The sequence below is a fragment of the Acomys minous genome (assembly GCF_964271855.1).
Source record: "Acomys minous genome assembly, chromosome: 10".
Taxonomy (NCBI): Eukaryota; Metazoa; Chordata; class Mammalia; order Rodentia; family Muridae; genus Acomys; species Acomys minous.
Genome location: NC_140491.1, coordinates 29,690,650 through 29,710,350, shown reverse-complemented (window position 1 = coordinate 29,710,350; position 19,701 = coordinate 29,690,650). Strand labels below are relative to the sequence as shown.

Here is a 19,701-nt window from a genome sequence, read left to right as displayed (position 1 = left end):
CTTTAAACTCTCCAGGTTTGCTGTGTGGACTGAGCCTCCTGGAGACAGAGAGTGTCCCCTCTCACTGAGTCTGCCTTCTCATGGTCTGTCCTCTAAAGGAGTTCAGTGCCTCTCCCAATCTCCGTCTGTTAAATGAGCTGAGGTAAACAAACCGTATTCAGGGGCCATCTCCAATCTCTGGAATAGCCAGAGTTAGGCTCCCCTCCTTCTACTGCAGCCTCACCTTCTTCTACCTCAGGCTGCACCAAGACAGACTCTCCAGGTGGTTGCCGTGTGCTCTAGAAGAGGCGTGACTGTGGGTAGACATGAACTGTCCTTTGCTGGAGCCAACCTGCAAGGTCCTTGGCTGCATAGCCTGCTTTCTTGGATCTTGGAAATCCTAAAACCTAACACAGGTTAAAGACTTAGGTGCACTTAGATGTGGCTTAGAAAGGTTTTTAAGTCACATGGGGGGCGGGGAATGAGCTTCAAGGTACTTGTTTAATTCCGGGGCAGGGCCTTGGGGCTGGGGAGGAGGGGAGCAGGGGGGCCTGTCTGTTACCTGGAGGGGAGAGCTGAGCGTTTATCCTAAAAGCACTGCTGCTCTGGTCTTCAAGCCCTGGTTGAAGGCATCTGAGGTTACAGGAAGCCTGGTTTGACTCTGTAAACCTACCAGGAAGTTATAGGCCTTAGCATTGTACATTCTTCTGACGGAAAGAGCAGGTAAATTAACTCCCCATAAGGGAGTGTGTTACTGGATCCCTCCTGAGTGTCTCTATAAATACTTTGTTTTCAATTGATCAGCGCCATGGTAACCTTGTAGAGCATCACAATGTCTGCTGGCCCGGTTTGCTTTTCTGTTTCGGTGAAAGATCCAAGAGCAACCTGGGAGAAGAAAGTTTATTTCAGCTTGCTTTCCAAGTTCACAGCCAATCACTGAGGGGAAGTCAAAGAAGGAATTTAGAGCAGAAACCGTGGAGGACCGTTGTTCACTGTCTTGCTCTCCAGCTCATCCTCCTCAAGCTCAGCCATCTTGCTTTTACAGCCCTGGACCACCTGGCCAGTGATGGCGCTGCCCACAGTGGACTTGTGCCCTCCCACACCAATTACCAAAACATTATATCACAGACAAAGCTACTAGCCAGATCTGACTGGGGCAACTCTCTCATCGAAGTCTTCCTATTCCCAGGTGACTCAAGGTTTGTGTCAGGCTGACGTCATAATCAGGCATACTGGCTTTCAATTCTATCATGGGCCCAGTCACTCTCCAGTTTGAGGTCATCTACAGCAGACATTTTGTAAGAACTTTGCCTTGCTGCCAGCATCACGGCTACTTATAACCAGGAGCGTGTCCTGTTGTTCCTTACCTAGCAGGTTCCTGAAACTAACTTTCTAGGCAGCCAAGCCTATTAGTGAGGGATGATCCTTGAGATGTCTGGCTGATGGATAACTGCTCCAGTTGTCAAACCTTGTTTTGAAAGACGTAGGGACCTAAGCATGTGGTCCTATGGCCATTCAGTGGAATTCTCCTGTAGTAGCTATAGGCTCTGTTACTATCTCCTGCTCTGCACCCCCATACCCTCCTTTTTGCTCAAGTACTGCAGTTCAGGAGCTTCAACCTTCAACTGTCATCTTGTGTTCGTGTTTGCCTACCTAGGGCTGTTTTCTGGGATGATGTTTCCTGCCCTATTAATTCAGTGCACACTTTAAGAGAGCTGGCTCTGGGCACTGGCTGCGTGCTCTCAGAACACTTCTGTTTTGTTTTGTTTGTTTTTCCAGACAGGGTTTCTCTGTGTAGCTCTGGCTATCCTGCAACTTGCTTTATAGACCAGACGGGCCTTGAACTCAGAGATCTGCCTGCCCCTGACTCCCCAGTTACTGGGATTTAAAGGTGTGTATCACTACCACCACTCAGCTTAACATATTTTTATATGAGGGGTGTCAAAGAGTTCAGGTTTTGGCTTGTCCAAGTTCAGAAGCTATAAATGGTATGCAACTAGTGTTCCAGATGAAGTCTGTCTTCTTTAGAGCTGTTTAAATACATAAGAGAAACTTATGTTCTACTTACACAGAAACTGTGATGATTGTGAACTTCAGTTTCAGCCAGTCAGCGAAAGTTGATGTTTGTAGAGGTCAAGCTGAAGGGTTTACACATTTTTTTCCTTCTACCAACTTAGGCTGAGAAGTCAGCCCTTTTGGCTTCCAGATGTGTGGTCACATGTCTGTTTGTAATGTTTGGTTCTGGGGAGTGGCTTGCGTATGGTCTCTCTCATAGCTCAAGGTAGGAGGGCTTGACCTTGATTACACTGCATCAGTGTGGGCACTCACATTGCAGGGTCTGATCTGGTTGCATGGAGACAGTTTCTCCAGCGATCTGCTTGTGCAGACTCTAGCCTGTCCTGACTTGCATGTCTAGTTAGCACTGTGCTCTCATCCTGACCCTAATGGGAAAACTGTCATGGGATGCTTTGGGGGTCAGGGAGGAGGGGGAGGGGTAGGATGCTTCTTCAAGCCATTCTTACGGAATTAGCCCAGCCCTCTTCCCAGGGGGTGCTGAAGATCTTTGTGTAGGTCCTGAAGCTTGGAGAACTCCATCCCAGCTCCTGCTTTCGCCTTCTGACCTTGCTCCTAGGGTGGCTGCTCCAGAAGCCTCTTATTAGCTTTCTCCCTACTCTATGTTTCTGAATTAACAGGAGCCAGAGGCCCGCTCCTTCTGAAAGCACATCCATGGGTACCTTAGCCTCCGTGGAGAAGGGATGCTGATGAGCTGGCTTCCCAGGCTTCTTCATTGTCTTGCTTCCTACAAAGAGAGGAGTGAGTGAACTCTGCCCCACAGATGGCCTAGGGGAGGACACGAGTGTAGTTACAGCCTGTCTTCCAAGCTCTGCCTGCTGCTAGTAGGTGCTCTGATCCGCTTTCCCTGTAAGTTGAGTCTGCATGTGAATAAGGAGGAATATTGGTTAACGAGGGTGGTGACCACAACCAAATACTCCAAACCTGAGTGCCTTAAAGATCAGAAATCTGTCTTGAAGAACAGAAGCCCAAATTCAAGTGAGTGCTAGGTCAGTTTCTTCTGAAATGGAAAGTGTTGCAGTTAATTTACCACTACAGCCTAATATTTATGCTTATTATCAGGCCTATAATTATTATTACGACAGTATTTTTCTACCCCGCTAGCAATCAATCAAGACACAGAGACCTGTTATATTTTAAAATATCCTTAGTTAACCTGGGGCAGAGCAGATATTAATTCCCTAAACTACTTCCTATAGTAGGGAAGATATGGGATACTTGCCCCAATCCCTTGCCATCTGCTTCCAATCATTTCTATCAAGCTACCTCTCATCCATAATCCCAAGTCTCCATCCACACTGGCCATGTGCTTCTCCACCTAGCCCATGATCTTGCAATCTTCTCCTCCTCCTCTCCTCTCCTCTCCTCTCTTCTCCTCTCCTCTCTTCTCCTTGGGTCTCTCTTCTTCCCAAGATTCTCTCCATTTCCCCTTGCCCTGGAATCTTAGCCACGCCTATCCCATTTGCCCCGCCCAAGTGTGATGGCCTTTTATTGGTCAAACAGGTTAGGCTCTTAGGCAAGGTACAGGTGGGTCACAGAGGCAGCAAGCAGTAATTAGCATCAAAATACATCAGACCAACCTCCAACAAGAAAGAGAAATCATCTCAGTCTTCTTTCTCGCCAGGCTGCTGCTGTAGGTACTCCTTGGTAGTCCTTGGTTTGGAGCATCATCCCCTTGCACTTGCCATTCTTCCTGTATAAAATTTCCTCAGTCCTCTTCTCTGAGAACACTGGTCCTGTTAATGTGTGTGTTGATGTAAAACTAGCCAGCACGGCCTGTCGCTTGACATTTTATATCATAATGCCATAGGATAACCACTACTCAGCTCGTTAACAATATATATATATGCAGTATTTCTCTGCTTATGTGAAATCCCAAAGTGGGCAGCCCCCTTGTTTTCCATCTAACATATTTTAAAGGATGGAACGTGTAGAAACACATAAGCTACTGTATGTTTTGGAAACTGCTACCGGTTTTGAATGCGTTTATTGTGTATACAGCAAGTAAAAGCAGAAGCAGAGAGCAAAAGCCTAAGGTCAATGCTCATAGCATCCAGCAGAGGTGGCTGGAACAGCCCTGCCAGAGCAAACTAATGGTGACATCAAACTGGGGTTTACAGACATGCAGCTGAAATCGACTTGGGGGCGCCAGCTTGAGTCGCCAATGGAGAGGCCCGGGTAGAAAGAGTGTCTCCTAAGTTAGCTTTTCAATAGAAGAATGAGTAGTGAAAGGTTCACAGTAAAATTGGTACTTAAGAGGATCCAGGAACAGCCTGGGGAAGCTGAGGTAGTCAGATGGAGTTCAACACTGAGTCCCTGCTGTCCTCTTCCATGGGTGAGCTCTCTCACTGCAGGTCTGTTTGGACTGTGGGACCTGTTTGGACTGTGGGACTAGTAACCTGTGTCAGAAATGGCTTATACCCCTAGGCCTTTCTAAGGGCTTATCTTTTTTGCTGGGATATTTGCTGTTGTTTTTTCCCCCCTCCCGTTTAACTACATTAGGGAGTGGGGAAGCACATTTTGGGACTTTAGAGGTCTCGGACACTTGGAAATGTGCTAGAGTCTGGGAGAGGATGGCCCTCATCCCCAGAGCCCACTTTTGAGAACCTTAAACAGCATGTGACAACTTACCAGTGTGTTACACCACATCACACATGTAAATACATATAGACATGTAGAGGAAAGCAAGGGCCCTGCTTACATAACTGAGCATTTTAAAAAAAAAGCCCTCTTCAACTCTAGTCATTTTAGGAAGTAACAAAATGCTGCCCATTGTGTTCATTAAGAAATTATCGTGGGTATCAGTGGAAGAGAAAAAAGCAGACTCATGAATAGTATTGGTACAGAAATTATTAGAAAGGGCAAGTGAGGGGTAAATCGGTTTTGGCTAAAGGTAGGATGAAAAATAGATTATCTAAGCCAGGCTTGGTGGTACATGCCTGTAATCCCAGCACTTGGGAGGCAGAGGCAGTTGGATCTCTGTGAGTTTGAGGCCAGCCTGGTCTACAAATCGAGTCTAGGACAGCCAAGGCTACACAGAGAAACCCTGTCTCAAAAAACAAAAAACATACAAAACAAAAAACAAAAAACAAAAACAAAAACAAAAACAAAAAAACTAAAGAAAATAGATTATCTAATTGCACTTTTTAACCTAAGTTGCAGGTCCAGGGAGGTTGAGATGCCGGCCTTACAAGCCATCCTGGTCTATGTGCGTTGGGAAAACCCAAGAAAATAGGGACATAACAGTAAAGGTGGGACAGGGCAGGACGCCTGGCCTACCCAACCGATGTTGGGGACATTGAAGAAGGGAATATGTGTGGAGACCCGGATGGGATATATGGAGGATGAATTTCCTCTCCCCCGATGGCTGTTGCAGCCCTCAACTCCTTTGCTGCACTCCTGTCCATACTCCCAGGTACTATGACACTGGGCATCGCATGGTCAGGTCACAGATGCTGAGCTGTTAAGTGGGTCAGTTTTTATGTTGGATCCCAGGTGCTGGTCATCCTTGTGGGTGGTCCTTCTGGGAGTCTATTATCTGATCCAGATCCAGAGCAGTCTTTGGAGAGGTTGGGGTCACCCACGTTTAGTCCTGTCATCATGGTGTGTGTGTGTGTGTGCGTGTGTGCGTGTGTGTGTGTGTGTGTGTGTGTGTGTGTGTGTGTGTGTGTGTATGCTTGTGTGTATGTCCGTTTTCTTCTTCTAGATGTCTCATGGGTCACTTGAATCTTTGTCAGCATTTCCCTGAAGACTGACTCTGACCAGTGCACTGAGTACTGTAAGGTTCTGATCCAAGTTTCTTAGGCTATAGGTATTCTGGCTAGGTTTCTTTGATTCTCTAGTTTCCCGAGGGGTGTGGTCCAGCAAGCTGCTGCTGCCTGAGAAGGCATCTCACTGCTGCTCTGGAGCATTAAGATTTCCTGAATTGTTTACCGCTCTAGTTGCAAGCGTGTACCTGGGAGAACAGGGCCCAAAATTGAGGTGGTCTAAAGTCTCACGTCATAGCCAACTTTATTCAGAGCATCAGACAGTTTGTACTCTGAGGGTTTAGAATCACCTGAGTAAAACATTCAGTCACACAAAGGCCAGGCCACAAGTAGCAAAAACATGCTTTTCCATAGCGGCATATAAACAAATACTAGCCTATTGTAATGAGTAATCTAAAGTAAATGCCTATCCCCAACTCCTGGAAGGGCTACAAAAACACCTTCCAAGGACAACCCATGTTATGGAGGAACAGAGACCACATGACAGTCTTGTTTACTTGGAGTTTTCTCACAAGGTCTCAGAAATCTCACACAGCTCCCTTCATGTACTGACTCTGAATATCTCCTCCTTAGCCGCCACACCCAATTTCTCCTTAAAAGTGTTACCAAGAGTAACGGGCACTGCCTTAAGTATGATGTGGGTCACTGGGCACAGGGAAATCGCTGGACCGCCCTTACCATATCCTCTCCCCCGCTGGATGGACTCTTTGAGTTTTCCTTCTTAAAAAGTTTCCTATCTCTTTATAACATGAGAATTTCCTGTGTGGATAGGATGTATTCTGGTAATTTCTCTTGATTTCCCTTGCTTCTGGCTCCCTCCAGGCTTTCTTCAACGTGTCTCTCCCAGTTGTATCTCCCACAGCCCCTCCACCCACTTTAGCCACTGCATCCTAATTAGTGCCGCTCTTAAGTACCTGGGTACGGATTCATTGGCATGGCAACCTTATCAGATGGCCACACCTCCAAAGAGAAATGACACCCCATCTTCCTGCACTATCAACTGCCAATTACTCCTCCGGGTAGGGACGGAGGCTCCGCGCTGGGGGTATTGCCCGGCTTGATCTTGGCCAGGCATTTACCACAACTTTTATGTAACTGCCATGACCTGTGCAGAAGGCAGCATTTCGCAGCACACACCCCCCCCCCCACGCCACCAGTTCTTACATTTCCCTGCCCCTTCTTCCTCGGTGTGGTGTTTCTGAACTTTGTTGGGAGAAGGGGGCTGGTGATAAAAACCTCACATTTAGGACTTGAACATTCAGTCCACTTGTGTCAACTTCCTGGACTAGTCATGAGTCCGTATGTTAATAGAAAGAACCCATGGCTGACAGAAGCGCTGTGGGCTAGACAGAAAGCCAGCAGAGACAATTCTTAAAAACTGTGATAGGGGACCAGCACTTGGGAGGCAGAGGCAGGTGGATCGATGTGAGTTTGAAGCCAGCCTGGTCTACAAAGTGAGTCTAGGACAGCCAAGGCTACACAGAGAAACCTTGTCTTGAAAAAAAAAAAACCTAATTTTTTTTTTTTTAATTAAAAATTGTGAGCCGGGCGTGGTGATGCAGGCCTTTAATCCCAGCACTTGGGAGGCAGAGGCAGGCGGATCGCTGTGAGTTCAAGGCCAGCCTGGTCTACAACAGTCAAGGCTACACAGAGAAACCCTGTCTCGAAAAATCAAAAAAAAAAATTTTTAATGAAAATTAAAAATTAAAAACTGTGATAGGATACTGAGGTGTTGCCCTTCGTGGTAGAGGTCCTTCAGCAGGGATGTGGGAGGGGAAGGACTTAGCTCCATTTATGGGGCAATCCACTGAAAGTTTGACCACACCCAAGATAACACAAATTGGACCTCCCTGGGGCAGGGAGGTAACAAGGGTAGAAGAGGACAGGGAAGAACTGTAAAGTGAATGTAATAGGGGTTTATGGTGTGAAACCCCCAAAGAATAAATAAAATTATTATGTTGTGAGAAAAAAAAAAGAAAAGAAATTGCCTTACTTCTAGCCAGCATTGCAGAGGTGCATGAAAAAGTGTTTTCAGGGTAGTCTTATGTAGTTGGGGGTGGGGAGGCTCAGCTGCTCCTGTAGGGCTAGGGTGCTCCTCGTGGAAGTGGGACAGTTTGGGAGTCTGAGGTCCCACTGTGCTTGTATGCCACGTAGGTAAAGTTATGAACTTGATGGGTTCTCTCCTTGCCTGACCAAAGTCATGCCTTAAGTGTAGCTCTGCCAGGCCAGCAACTCAGTGAGAGCCAGAGATTAGATTGCTGGGTATATTTCTGGGCTGAAGACAAATGTGTTTCCTTTCACCGTAGTATCTAGGACCTAAGAGTGTTCCACAATATCCAGGCATGCTGGGTCCCCAGGATGGTAAAATAGAACTTTGCCGTGTTTGTAGGTGCATGGCATCTTAGTGTCCTTGGATAATCCAGTTGAACTATGAGGGGACACCTGCAAGGGAAGCTGTGCTCTTTCAGTATTCTGTCGGCGGGGCTCTGTGCCCTTCACCCAGATTATACTTAGGGGCATCCTGGAGAACACCTGCTGTGCCTTTAGTTCCAGCAGACCAGCTTTTGTCTCTCCTCCCTGAGGAAAGGAAGGAGCCTATAGAAAGCGCTTCTTTACTGCATTCTATTCTCAAATGGCAAGGCGATTTTTGACTTCTGAGGAACTTCTGGAGCCAGGCACACAGAAACAGTGTTAACACACACCTTGGGACTTGTCTTCTGATTGGAAGCTTTCTAAAGGCTGGTATGCTGGATGATGGAACAATGGATGTTTTTCTGCTACCAAGCAATGGTCTGGTGACCAGTGAGAGGCACATCTAAGCGGCAATGTTCCGTTCATGTTGTTAGAGTCAGACTTCTCTTAAGGCCTTCTCAGATGTGTTTTCCCGGAAACTGAGTCAGGACTGTTTCCTGGGAAAAAGCCCTAGCATGTTAATGACCCTTTGCATAGTTGTTTGCCTGTGTCCGTTATCTCTACTTTATCCACAGCCTAAGATGGGTGTGGTTGGAAGCCCCTTGGAATTCTCTCCAGTTTGACAGAAGATCATGTTTTGAGTTCTCTTTAGGCTTGTGCCAGCTAAGTCAGGGTGTGTGTGTGTGTGGTGTTAAGCTGACAGGCAAGCTCAGGCTTACTCCTGAGAGATTACCTATAGGGCAAGAATGGCCCAAGGTGGTAATTAAGAGGAAGCAGCTCCTTGAAGGTCGTATGTGACCTGGAGGGAGGAATGTCGAAACATGGAAGGACTTTCCTCACAAAGGATTTCCCAGGAGAGTTCAGAGGAGAATCAAGCAGGTCTCAGGTGTAGGATGTACAAATCAACCCAAATGGCACCAAAGTGAGCAAGTGGAACCCGGCGAAGCTGAAAAAGCCAGAACCAAGTAGCATCCTGAGAGCTGGTGAGAGCCCAGCACCATGGGAGAATGATGGGGTTGCAGGCGCAGAGTCTTGAGCTTTGCATCTTCTGCTCAGCTGGTGACTTGCCTGACTTCATGGTGCTCTGGAGGGCCTCTAGGGACCATGCTGTTCTTGGCCAGAAGGAGTGTCCACAAAAGATCACATGGCCCTGGCCATCTACAACTTAAGAGTCAGTCTTGACATTTCAAAGGCATCCCCAGAGTCTGTAACAGCCTGTTTTTCCTGAGTCTTCTAGAGCCTGCCAGCTGTGTGGCCTGGCTGAGGTGGCGCTTTCCTAATGTATGAGCCTGTCCATCTGGGAAAGGCTGGCATGGCGTATTAGGATTTTAATGATATTATAATACTGATCAAAAACTACTAGAAGGGTTTATTTCACCTTGCAGCTTATAGCCCTTCAAGAAGGCAAGTCAGGGCAGGAACCTGGAGGCAGGAACTGAAACAGAGCCCATGGAGGAGTGCTGCTCATTGGCCTGTTCCCCCTGAGTTCTACTGCCCAGGCGTGGTACCTCCCACAGTGGGCTGCCTACTCCCACATTAGTTATTAATAAAATGCCCAAGTTGCTCAGACAGGCCAGTGGGGTGGGGACATTTTCTCAGTCTTTGCGATCTCTTGTGTATGTTGGCATGACACCAAGCAGGACATGTGGTCTCTGGGACACGAGCAGGACACTTGGACTGGACTTAAGGGCCGTTCCAGCTGTTCCAGGAAGTGACTTCAGTTAGGAGCTCACCAGGATACTGTCTTCAGTGTGTGCCGTCTTCAATAGCTCATCTTTTCCATATTCATCCACTGGGTGCTTCAAAGTGTAGCCCTACACACCCTGGTAAAAGACGCCTCAGAGGAGGCAATTCTGCACAGACAGAATGTACTTTTCTTGACAACGAAGCAGGAGTCTTCCCAGAATGAGAGGCACGTGGCAACCTGAGTCTCTGATTTTCAGAGGCTAGAACCTGACGCCTTTGATTCCTGTAAAGCTAGAGTCTGCCTCCGCCAAACCTCCTCCAACTGACTCAAATTGAGCTCCCTTGTTCAATAATGGAGTGATGCGTGCCACCGGAGTGATGCGTGCCACTGGAGTGATGTGCCACCGGAGTGATGCGTGCCACCGGAGTGATGCGTGCCACTGGAGTGATGCGTGCCACCGGAGTGATGCGTGCCACTGGAGTGATGCGTGCCACTGGAGTGATGGGTGCCACTGAAGTGATCTGTGGCATTGTTTCCTGGGAGAAAAATGTTGTATTGTAGAGCTCTGCAGTTCTAGACTGAGATGCCCTGTTTGTAAGGCTTTCCGTTCTCCATTCTGCTATGCTGTCTCTTGGCCACCAGGTGGGGCCAAAGAAATCCCCCCTCAGTTTAGCAGTAGGCATGCTCTTTGGTTTGTGCTTCAACCCCAGTGATCCCCCATGGCCCAGGTTAGATTACTTTGTAGGTCTTCTTGTCCCTCTGCTCCCTCTATCCTTCCTCCCACTCTTCTACAGCACTCCCTGAGCTTGGTCCATTGCCCACCTTGAGTCTCTGCATCTGTCTCCATCAGCTGCTGGACGGAGCCTTTCAGAAGACAGTTATGCTAGATTCCTGTCTGCAAGCATAGCAGAGTATCATTAATAATGACAATGGTCTGCCCTCTCCCGTGGGGTGGGTCTTAAGCTGGGCCAGTCATTGGTTTGCCATTCCCTAATCTCTTTTTCATCTTTGTCCCTACACTTCCTGTAGTCAAGAGACATTTGGGGCCGAAGGATTTATGTGTGGGTTGGTGTCCCCCTCCCTCTGCTGGGAGTCCCACCTGGCTACAGGAGGTGCTGACTTCATGTTCCTTAACATCCGTTGCTTGGAGTCTCAGCTGGTGTCACCTCCATAGACTTCCAGGAGCCTCCCCTGTCCTAGAGATATTCCCCCACCAACAGATTTCCGGATTTCCGTTCTCTCTCCCAGCTCTTCCCTCACCTTTCTCCTCCTCTCTCTGCCCACATGATCTTCACCCCCTCTTCTACCCACTTCCCTTCCTCTACTTTGGATATTTATCATATTCCTGGTTCTGAGTGAGATTCAAGCATCTTCCCTTGGGCTTTCCTTGGCTTCTTTGGGTCTGTGGATTGTAGCATGGTTATCTTGTCCTATATGGCTAATACCCACTTATAAGTGAGTCTACCAACTGTGTCTTTCTGGGTTTGGCTTACCTCACTTAGCACGATCTTTTCTAGTTCTATCCACGTGCCTGCAAATTCCAAGATTTCCTTGTTTTTAATAAGTGAGTAGTATTCTATTGTGTAAATGTACCACAGTTTCTTTATCCATTCTTCAGTTGAGGGGCATCTAGGTTGTTTTTCAGTTTCTGGCTATTACTCAGCTTCTATATCCCCAGGTTAGAGGATGTGCACTAAACAAGCAAATTAGTTTCTTAGCAATATTCTCATGTGTAGACATGTAATTTTCAGGGATGGCTTAGCAGCCTGACACCTTGCATGAGATAGACATCCCCGTCTGCAAACAAAGCCACCAGTCACTTGAACCTAACAGTCCTGAATACACTTGCCTTTCATGCTTGAACATTTCCCAGAACCACAGGCATTGCACTGATACAGAATGGATTTTTTTTTCATGCACAATAAGGCAGACATGGGGGCTTCCTCATAGACACACTTGCCTTTTCTCTAGCCTTCTTCAGTTCTAACACAGTTCAGGACACTCACCCTCTGCCTAGAGAATGGTGTCTCAAATTGGGCCTGATCTCCCTACATCGGTTGACAGTTCCCACAGACACACCCACAGGCCAATTTGCTCCCAGCTTCTCCAACTGTGAGGCATACTTCAGCTGATTCTGGGTCGTGGCACGTTGACATTTTAAACTAATGACTCATGGTGAGGTTTGGAGATTTCCTGTGACCTCACATGGGCAGGGATTGCCAGGTGGTGGTGGTGGTGGTGGTGGCAGCTGCCTTTAATCCCAGCACCCGAGAGTTAGAGACAGGTGGATCTCTTGAGTTTGAGACCAGTCTGATTTTCAGAGCTAGTTCCAGGATAGCCAGAGCTATACAGAGAAACTCTGTCTCAAAATCAATCAATCAATCAATCAAGCAAGCAAGCAACAACTCCCCCCCCCAAAAAACCATATGGGCAAGGATGGCCTTGAGCAATGGTTTTCGGTAAGTAGGGGTGCATGGCCTGTCTTAGCTGTCTGCTAGTCAAATATTGAATAGTTTCCCTATGAGGCTTGCTATACACGTCCTATAATTGAGGGAAGGATAAGTTTCTTTAAGCTGTAGGATCTGAAAGGCTACTAATGTAGCCTCTTGCCTGTGTTTCTTTGTCACAAGATGAGTGAGTACTTCTTGCCACATCCAGCACAACTCTAGGGATGGGCCTGACTTGGCAGGGGTGGGGAGAGGTGAGGTGTGGCAAGGGAATGAAGAAAAGAGACACACACAAAGCAGAAAAGCTGTGTGTGGCGGGGCCGGGGAGTACTGTGCTCTCTGATGGAGAAACCACAGCCTCCTGGGTGGATGCTCAAGGTATTTGTTACATACAACTGAGCCGGGGAGGTAGGTTTATCTCATCTCCATAGGAACAGCCTCCCAGTCTCTGTAGGGGAGCAATCTTCAGGCCTAAATATCCAGGAGACAAAAGATATGGTGTCCTTCTTCTGCACATGCTGCCAACATCCACACAAACGAGAGGAAGGCTTCACCATCGCTCTTGAGTCTCATCCCTGGTGTGCGGGGTGGGTGTGGGAGTGTTGCCGTTTTGCCATAGGTCTGCTGCTTTGGTCCTTAACATGGCTAGCTCATGTCAACATACCCGTTCAGCTGTCTCTGTTCCCTACGTTGCCTGCCCACTGGACTGCGAAGGCCTTTTCTTGCTCTTCAATGGCTTCAAGCAGGACAGTTCATTCCCTCATGGATGTCTCGATTTCTATGCTTTTAGCATCCCTCTAAAATCCTAGATCTGATCCTGTGTTTGGAATCATACCAAGGCCTTCCAGTATCTTTTCCTGTTTGATTGTGGCTTTTGTTGATGGTGGGCCAGTAACAGGCCCTATAATTCCTCAGTATTCTGATTGCTGGCTTCCTTTGAAATGGGGAGTATTTTCACAGCCATTTTGTATCTCTAGCTAGTTGCTGTCCCTAAAGACACCAATGAGGCTACAGGATACATGGTATCTTTTTAGATATTGTCATCATGGGTCACTTGACTTTTAGCTTGATCAGGATTGTTGGGGCCAGAAGCTCAAGAGAACTAAAATCACAGTGGAACTGAAAGCACTAGGAAAAAAAATACAACAGCAACTGATGGGAGCAACAAAGGCTAGAAACAAAGTAGATCTCGGAACTGACATTCTCTGTGGTAGAAGGTCAAGGCTTGCTGGATGAGGCTGCTGCCTCTTCTAGAGAACAGTGTGTGGACATATTGGTGACAGCTTCATGGTATGCAGGGCTGTGACCCATAGTACCACAGACAGCTGTAGCTGCTGGAGGTGGCTTTGCTCAGCATGGTGTGAAATTAAACCTTGCAAGACAGGAAAACACATGTAGATAGCTCTTCTCAACACATGATGGTCGATAACATTCTATTCTGGGCACTTTCCATTGGGGAAGCACAGCCAGCCTGCCTAATTTGCAGAACCTCAGTCACGTGGACGTGACTCCTGCCATGGAGGGGCTAGGACTGAGAGCTATTCTTGATGTTAATCTGAACATAAGAGAACATTCTAGAGAGTTGAGGTTGAAGGAAAGCATAATGGGAGGTGCTAGTCTCCTAGATATTGGGGTCTGAATTCCCCATTTGGAGGGATCCGGTTAGTGCCAGTCTGCTGCTAACCGAGGAAGTAGGCTAGGACCAAGGAGACTGGGTTTAACAGTCACATCTGGCCTCCAGGAGATGGGCTAGTTGGTTCCCCAATTGACTTCAGGGTGGCGCACATTGGCCTCTATCGGAAACAGGAGTCGGTCTTAGTTATTCCCAACATTCATGCCCATGTGTACAGGCTTGGAGGCAACAGTGTTGCCTTGGGGAAGCTTGGTGCCTTCTTGGTCTCCTCACCCCTGGGCTCTGATTGGGATGACCTCATTTATCATGGTGTGCTGCTTGGAGTTTCATAGCAAAAGCTGAGTTTTTCTGGCCTGGCATATGACACTTGATTCTGTTTCTTAGCGTCAGTACAACTTGGCACGAGGCTGTATGATTTTCCTCTAGTGATGTGTCCTGCGTGGTTTTAGTGGGGTCTATGTTGATGCTAACTTCCAGATACAGTGACAACTAAGCATGGCTCTCCATATCTGAAGATGGCATGCTGGAGAAGCTAACTGTCCTCGCAGAGGGGCACTGGGTATGGCGCCTGCAGTTCTTCCAGTAGACGGCTCATGGGAAGAGGCTGACTGAAAGTAAGGTCCCCATGAACCAGGCAGTAGGGAGCACTTGGCTGTGACTTTGGTCAGAGGTCAGGGGACAGACTCTGCTGCCAAGAGAACCCTAGACTCAGCTAAGACTTCAGAGAGTGGACTGACTGGGCTGTTCTTGCCTCTCATTTTGGGAAATTCTCTTCACCTGTTGAACTGTGGCCAAGAATTTGAATAGTGGAGGCAGCAGGCTGCTTGAGCAGCAGCTGAGAGTGCACATCTCAAACTGCAGGTAGGAAACAGCACACACTCAAAATGGTGAGTCTTTAATCTCAAAGGCCACCTCTTAAGGAAGGTTACACCTCCTAAATATACCTAACTTGTGTCACTAACTGGAGACATGAGTATTCAGGTGTCCAAGGATATGAGGGACATTTGAATCGAACCACCACAAAAGATTGGAGACTCAGGGGCTAGATCTGTTCATGGACAGGTCTTCAGGAGGGAGTGGCCATGCTGTAGGTTGAGGTCCCTCAACTTTATGAATTAGACCTCCACCGATACTAGGATAATTGCACAAAGTCAGTTGATTGCTGAGATGATCTACAATTTTTGCAGGCCCCACCGGCATTAGTGTTGTCTGGAGTTTGGAAACTGTATCCTTGATTAGACACTGTGATGGCTTTATCTTTTTTCTTCTTTCTTTCTTTCTTTCATTTTTTTTTTTTTAAGCATCAAGAAAACTGAGTCCCATCAGTTCTAGGGCAGCATCCTGAAGCTGTCGGCCTGTTCATTGCTAGGATCTTCTCATCTTTAGAGCACGAGTCAGAAGTCCCCCTAAGGACAGGATTGTTTCTATGCGCATATAAATGGTTACTGTCACAGCTTCCACTTTGGAAGTGGAGTATCTGGAACAGGCTGGCTTCACTTGGGAAAGGATGATACTGAGGCCAAGTTGTACTTAAGTACCAGTGCATCTTGAAAGCTAGACTTTGAGAGCTTAAGTTAGCAACCTGCATTACCTACAGCAGGCTAAGTAGCCTTTACTTCGGCATCAGGATATAAGAATAAACGGCCTAGGCTTATCTAGTCAAGAAGCCATCTTGTGCACAAGTGGCCTCAGACTATCCATCCCACTGTGCTCTGGGGTTTGTTTTTGGTACCAATGGGCTGTTCGTTTCAGCCTGTCTGGATGTGTCCACCCTTCGCACTGGTCAAGAGTAGGCTTCTGGTTAGAGAAATAGAGGAGGTGCACGGGCTTTGCTGTCTGTGGATGTCAGCTTAGTGGGGTAGGTGGGCCATTTGGATAGGTGTAAACCTGGGTAGGGGTCCCAACACAAGTACCAGGAGGACAGAGCCTTGGCGAGGGTATCTTGGATAAAGGCTTGGTTCTTTGGTTCTTACTGTTTATTTTTCTTAATCAACAGATATGCAACATGTGTCCTGCTCTGACTAAGGGTCTTGAAAGGCTTTCATAAAGGATTAGGAGTTGTGTATTTCTGGGACATCTGATTCGGGCAATTACAATCGCTCATCTTCCTGTTCTTGCTGGTCTGTGAAAGCACAGCACCAGTGCTTTCACGGGCTGTTCTAGTTTAATCTGTTGCTGTGAAAAACACCACAACCAAAAGAAACTTAACCGAGAAGTGGGCGTTATTTGGCTTATACTTCCAGGTCATAGTGCATCACTGAAGGAAGTCAGGGCAGGAATATGGATCAGAAATCACTGGGGAAAAAATGCCTACTAGCTTGCTGTCTGGCTTGTTTTCAGCTGGCTTTTTGATATTGTTGAGGTCCATCTGCTTAGGGGTTGTGCCGTTCACAGTGGGCTGGGGCCTACAACATTAGTCAAGACGATCTCGTACAGATGTGACCACTAGCTAATCTGATCTGGGCAATTCTTCAGTCCAGGTCCTGTCTTCCCAAAAGTGACTAGCTTGTATCACATTGATAAGAATAATCAGTACACTGGTTTACGTGGATTGAACAACCAAGACCTTCATAACTAAGAGGCCTGAGCTCCTTAAAAGCCCGGGCCCTTATCAGTGTCATGTTTTTTATGAATTCCTAATACCCTCAACACTGGATATAGATGCAGAAGATATGCCCTTAGAAAGTCACGGATCTTGTATTTCTTTCTTTCTTTCTTTTTGTTATCTTTTTTATTTTATTTTATTTTATTAATTTATTCATATTACATCTCAATGGTTATCCCATCCCTTGTATCCTCCCATTCCTCCCTCCCTCCTATTTTCCCCTTACTCCCCTCCCCTTTGACTGTTCCTGAGGGGGACTTCCTCCCCCTGTATATGCTCATAGGGTAACAAGTCTCTTCTTGGTAGCCTGCTGTCCTTCCTCTGAGTGCCACCAGGTCTCCCCATCCAGGGGACTTGGTCAAATATGGGGCACCAGGTCTTGTATTTCTTGTCTTCTCTGCACCAGAAACGGTTTCTTCTCTTGGCAAGAGTTCATATGATCCATTGGCACCCAGAACAAGAGCGCTAGACTTACCCTGAGTTTCTGTGGATGAGAGGCACACATCCTTTGAGTCACTGACTAAAGATACAGGAGGAAGTAGTTCATTTAATTCATCTTTATTTTCTGTGGCCATAATAAATTACTCAGACCAAAGCAACCTAAGGGGGAGAGGAGAGGCCTTATTTATCTCACAGTTCAGGGCACAGCCCATCACAGCAGGGAAGTGACAGAGGCAGGAGCTTCATTGATGAAGCTGCTCATAGCCATCATTACTCAAGCAGAGTAATACACATGTGCTGCTTGCTTAGTGCTCAGCTATTTTCTATTTTCACAAGTCCGGGACCCCAGGCCCAGAGACATGTAGAACTGTGGATGATGTCGGTCTAAGATGGTAGGTATCTACTGTCACTAGTAACAGTAGTTAGGCATCTCTCACCTGACCGTTAGATAACTGTGCAGTTCTTAGTGAGTTGTGGTAACTACTAAGTGGGTAATTCAGAGCAAGGGGATGGCTAGGACTGTCTCACAGATGGGATCGAGTGTTGCTTTCCTTCATGGCTTCTGCTTCGGTTTCTGTCTCCAGGTTCCCGCCTGGGATTCCCTCAGTGGACTGTGACCTGGAATGTGTAAGTCAACGCTCTCCTCCTTGTACCGCTTTGGATTATGTTCTCTATCAAGTTAATAGAAGCCAAATCAAGGCATAGGGTAAAAAGCAGTCTAGCTCTGTCTCTTTGTTATGTTCCACTAGGGATGGTTCCAGGTGGCCTGGTTAGGGAGAAGAAGACTCCTGAAGCTAGGGACCACTGATTTTTGTCAGCTTCTTTCCAGCAGAGATATTCTAAGTGGGGCATGCATGTGTCCATGAGATTTAAGCCCTGGTGCGGTGACCAGGATATTAGAATCTAGTATGAGTGGTCCACTCTTGGATCAGAAACCCCATGAGTTTTATTGCAAGATTAGAGAAGAAGATGGGGGTGGGGACCCTTAGCCTGTGTTTTAAAGGGCTAACTTAGTGGATAAAGTCTTGTGACTGAAATAGATGTTGGCAACATCATGAACACTTGTTCCTGCAGTTTTTAACTACTGAGCAGAATAACCAAGTAATGAGGCAGTTTTCTTGGTCATCAAGTGGTTGTGAGAGTGGAATTTAAGTTTACTCTTTCTGCTGGGTGTGGTGGCACACGACTTTAATCCTAGCACTTGAACTCACAGAGATCCACCTGCCTCTGCCTCCCAAGTGCTGGGATTACAGGCATGTGCCACCATGCCCAGTGTAAGCAAGGACTTTATAACTTTAGTTGGCACTGGCAAGTAAAGTTCTATGTTCAGTATGTCCAGCTGTGAAATGTAGCCCGAATACAGAATTTCAGGACATCAGCCATATTGGAAGTAGCAGAATGTATTCTCCTGTCAGAGTGGTTAGGACCACTGCTTCTCTCGGTACTCCTATGAAAGAAAGGAATTAACTTGCCAATCTTGGCGGGGCACTGTGCCCTGGTCTTTTCTAAAGCTTAGCTTGCAACTGACCCCTAGGAGGCCTTGGTCAGTGCTGACCTGAAACTAAGGAAGGCAGAGTCAGTACTGAGCTTTGAATGGTTAGGATCTTGGAGCTTGTGGGTCTTAGAATCTGAGTCCAGTACTCAACTCTCACCACAGGCACTCAGTGGGAAGTGCTCTCTAGGTCACTGTCCTTGTCACAACGTTATAAATGTATCAAAGTTGTCTGCAATTGATCTTTCTAGGTGTTCCAAGTGTATTTCCAAGCGTTATTTCAGAACAAGACGGCTGTAGAAGCTTTGGCAACACACAGCCCTCCCTGGGAGCCCTCTCTGACTCACTCCTGGAGAGGCTGCCGTGATACCGTGCAAGTATCTCCCACCAATTCTTTGATAGACAGGAGAGTGTTTTGACAGGACTGCATATAGAAACTCTCAAAATGACACGGAGGAAGGCTCCACTGCCACGGTTTCAGTCTAGACATCGCCTCCAGTCAAATCTGACAGCTTCCTGGATCTGTTACTGCTTGACATCTTAGAATTTTCTTACTGACTAAAATCTCAAGGGAAGTAATTCTGCATGTTTGCGACTTGGTGCAAGTTCCCTTAAAATGCTTGCCTCATTTCTAGCAGCCTCGTTGTTGTAGTAACTGTGTGATATGTGTGAGGCCACAGACCCCAACTTGTCTTTCTGATAGCAGGTAAATCTTCCTGGAAACTCATTTGGCTGCCCAAGGGGACCATTTAAAGAAATGAATTTTGAAAATTACATAGACAACTCCTAAACTAGGAAAGTGGCACAAAAGTAATTAAGAACATGCAATCTTCAGCCACCTTGGTGTTAATCTCTCATCTGAGGTGACAAACTGTAACCTCTGGTGACTCCTACTTGCATTTGCTCTGGATTTCTGGGTATCTGCTGTGATGCAGATGTGAGATGTTAGAAGTCAGGGAAGGACAGATGTGGCCTTTTTCTGACTCTAGACAAGCACTGTCAGAAAGCACATGTGCAGGTCCTCCTGCCTCTTGTTAACTTTTCGTGGATTTTCTTTCCCATTCCATTGGATCTGTGAACATTTCATATTATGACTAGTCCTCAAATGCTAGTCTTCTCAGACCAACCTGGCTTCTTCCAACTCACTGGCTGAGTCGGTGATGCC

The 19,701-nt window shown here is 47.0% G+C and overlaps 1 long non-coding RNA gene across 1 annotated transcript; it reads left to right on the top strand.

The window, feature by feature from the left end:
• The first annotated feature begins 1,082 nt into the window (after nt 1-1,082).
• On the top strand, nt 1,083-19,148 carry LOC311606886. The gene is made up of 3 exons (XR_014782447.1): nt 1,083-1,178; nt 17,629-17,671; nt 18,788-19,148. It is a non-coding gene; the product is annotated as an uncharacterized lncRNA (long non-coding RNA).
• Nucleotides 19,149-19,701: the final 553 nt, after the last annotated feature.